Source organism: Lepeophtheirus salmonis, chromosome 2 (genome assembly GCF_016086655.4).
Source record: "Lepeophtheirus salmonis chromosome 2, UVic_Lsal_1.4, whole genome shotgun sequence".
Taxonomy (NCBI): Eukaryota; Metazoa; Arthropoda; class Copepoda; order Siphonostomatoida; family Caligidae; genus Lepeophtheirus; species Lepeophtheirus salmonis.
The window spans coordinates 38,781,139-38,785,009 of record NC_052132.2 but is presented as its reverse complement, the minus strand read 5'-3'; positions in this window follow the sequence as shown (position 1 = coordinate 38,785,009).

Here is a 3,871-nt window from a genome sequence, read left to right as displayed (position 1 = left end):
CAACAGACTCACTCAACGTCACTTTCCAATCATTCAAAACTAAGCTTTGTTAACCCCCACATTTGGACGTCCACTGCGTTATGCCTCATTCGTGTCTCAAAATGTCAAAGTCTTCGTGTCGAAGTCAACAAACCAACATTTAATTGTTGTTTCTGATAAAGCAGAGTCTATATAACACTTTTCCACCTATTGATTAGCTTAAACACAATTTTTTCCATGAAAAAGCAGTGTAAAGTTAAAACATAAAAGTGTTTTTGATCAATTATTATGGAAGAAAAATCTACATCATACCTAGCATAAGAACTCAAAAACTAAGGAACAGATTGTCATGGATTTTTTGACTGTTGTCTTTTAATCGTTGGTACAAACTAAAAATGAAGTGAATTAAAAAAGTTGTGTCATCTATATATGAAGCTTAGGACTTTTCAGCATATGTGCAATGTCTTTAGTTGTGTTTTAATTTTAACATAATAGCACAAAGTCAAACTCATTAAAAGACAAATAAATGAGCATTTTAGGTCTATGAAAATACATCAATTATGTAAAGGCATGGAGAAACTCTGAAGAGAGGACAATTTTATTTCTTGAGCAATACAGTTATTTGTTTTTCACATGAGTGTCACTAAAACTTTCTTTATTAAATCCATCCAAAAAAAACTATTTATGAAAATAAAGAAACAAATTATACTTAAATATTTGGTCAGGTTTTATTTCTTACACAATTTGATAATTATACAGGAGTCAGCACTAAAGATTGAACATTTAAAATCAAAATTTATCAGATCCACAAGTAAAGTATGGACTATATATTTGGTATTATAAAAACTGACGAATTTCATTTCGTATATCTGTCATTTACATAAATGTATGCCTAAGCTTCAAGCAGATAATCTTAGTAAAATATGGCTAAAGATTGGATTGTGTCTGTGAGATGGCTGATTTGAGCATGGTCTTAGATGTAAAATTAATCCCATAGAGCATATTTCTGAAGTTCCCAGAGACAACATAGTCAAATAGAGGCAAATTTGGATTTTATGGAGGGCAATAATATGTAGTAAATAAAGCTGAGGCATTGCCCTTGATAACATTTTGGATGATGTTGGATATGTGTGGCCTAGTCTTATCTGTTGCCAGATCCAAGAAATCCCCTTATGGTCATAAGCCCATAGAAAAACTTATTTTCAAGGCTCTGTCCATACTTTGAATTGTCCATCCACTCTGCATGTAAGAGACTGTCATTTTTCTAAAACTGCTGGGTCAACAGCCCCTACATGCTCAATTGGGGACGTCGGCCATACCCCCTTACTAGCTGAGACTGTGGTTTTTCGCTATCATCCTAGTTCGTTTGTTCTCTCACAAAATATTCCTGGCATAGGCTTCAAGTGTAAGAAGTGCAACACTTTTTACTTTTTTTAAGCCGTTTTAATAGGACATTTATTTTGCTTGTTTATTTTGCGATACATAATTGGCAAGATTGGCATCAAATTGTAATAGTATACACATATTTAGAAAATTGTTTAAGAAAGCTGATTGTTTGGGAAGGTTCATACATACTGTCTTTATAATCTGTTTTCAATCATTCAGGTAAGCTATTTTATAAAAATATTTAATTGTAAACTTTTGAGTAATCAGAGTTTTAGTATTCCAATAAGATATTTATCCCTCTAACAAATATTAACTAAGTTTGTTATTAGTAAACTCATGATTTGAAATAATTACAATATCTATATAGTGTGACTAAGAAAATCATGAAACTTTCAGAATAGATAAATATTTGTCTAGTATGGCAAATTTTGAGCAACGTGTTCATTTAATTTGGATTTTAAATTGTCGTAGATTTACTAGGCTTAACTTAACATGGAATTATTTTTTAGGGTTGTTCATCCAAACCTAAAAGTACACATGGATTTATAGATATTAAACTTTTTATGTTTCTAGATTGATTATTTTTTGCTAATTATTGTTTAAATTTTAATTTGTATGTTTTCAATTAGAACCTATAGGTTTAGAGTTACTAGTGGTAATTGTAAAAAAAATAAGATTTTATACGACAAAAAATTCAAATATGTCAAATCTTAAGAACTAAACTATTTTGCGCATTAAATTTTCTTGTGAATATGATTATTTTTAAATGAAAATGAGACAGATATAATGAGATTAATAAAAAGATGATATATTTATTGTTGATATATTTAAAAAAAAGTTTATGTATAAAAAGTTAACATAGTTTAATGATAAATTATAGGATTAAGATATTTAAGAAAATTAATTACTTTTAATATATTATAGGACAATATCAATCTATTTCAGACAGAGACTCTTCATTGTTACATCCTCTAGTATAAATAAACTTTTAAATAATAGTTAAGAAAGAAATATATATCTTATTTCATTAAAATTCATTTCTACAAAAAAATTACAAATATAGTTAGTAAGACCTATCTCGTATAATTTTTTTTGAAAAATTCAGTTCAAGCCCTTTAAAAACTTGGTTCTATAATCAAAACTACGACTAAAACAACTAAAGTTAAACTTTGCTTAGTCTACATAAAAAAATCTTAAACAAAAATCAGGAAAAGGTAAAACTACCTGGTAATGAATTTTATTTTATGTATACATACTACACCTATTTCACCGCATAATTTGTGTTTGTAAAATACTTTCTATTTAAATTTAAGAGATGATTTCACATACTTAAAGATTTTAAATATAGTTTAAATCTTTATTTAACTTATATGAAAATAGAAATTGTCTAAGAGTAAAATTAAAATCTATTCCTAAATTTGATTAAAAAAAAATCTAGTCTACCTTTATATTGAAGACCAAACTATCCTTTTCTTTAACAAAAACTACAAAAATATTTTTTCTTCACTGCCTTGATCCCATAAAGCGAAATACCTTTAACAATAAATGTTTTCAAATGAATTCTTGAATGTAAACATCTGATTTATGAGCTGTTGAATGGAGACTGGACATGAGGGGGTATCACGGAGCCAAAAATTGAGCTATGACGCATTCTGACCCCTCAAAAGTTGCAAAGGGTATATAAAAATCCGTTTTACTAAAAAATATCCCGGATAAAAAAAATATCTCCCCCATTTTGTCCAGAAAGATTTCTGTATGAAGTAAAAAAAAAAATTATAAAATAAACTATTTATTCTTATTTATAGAAAAGCTTTATGTGCTTTAAAAAATGATACTCCACGATTTGAAATTTTTTCTTAAAATTAAATCCTTTACGTCTGCAATGAAATAAAAGTTGTACACCCCCGGATTTAGTATGATAATAGACGAAAAAGATTAAAATTACTTATGAAAAGGAGAAGATTCTGCTAATATCTTATTTATTTTATTCTTTATAAGTTAGTATATAATAATGTGGAAAATTATCCTTAATCTTTGCTGAATGCTATTTTTAAACATGTTATAGGTAAATATATCAAACTGGGTACTGACACTTATTTTTAAATTCCTTAATTTATCTCTTGATTTTTAAAGTTGACAAAATGTATCCATGTCTTTAGTTATATCCGTAAACCTTACAGGAAGCCTCTGAAACTAGTTTCACTGCCCTTTCTACAGATTGGGAATGACATGGATATTTCTCTAATTTCAAAGGCTCATTCTTTGCTTTCATAAGTTCTTTATCTGACCAATATTGTATAATTGGAGGGTCTGAAATTACCATCTCAGGCCAATCAATCACATTCATAAAAGATTCTCTTATGCATTGCCTATGAGGGTCATACGAATCATGTGATGTTTGCAACACAAATGTAGGAATTTGGTGTGACATTGTAAGGAGGCTTGAACTTTTCCTCCAAATAACCCTTCAATGGCGAGTGTGTCAACTTCACATAAATGAATTGAC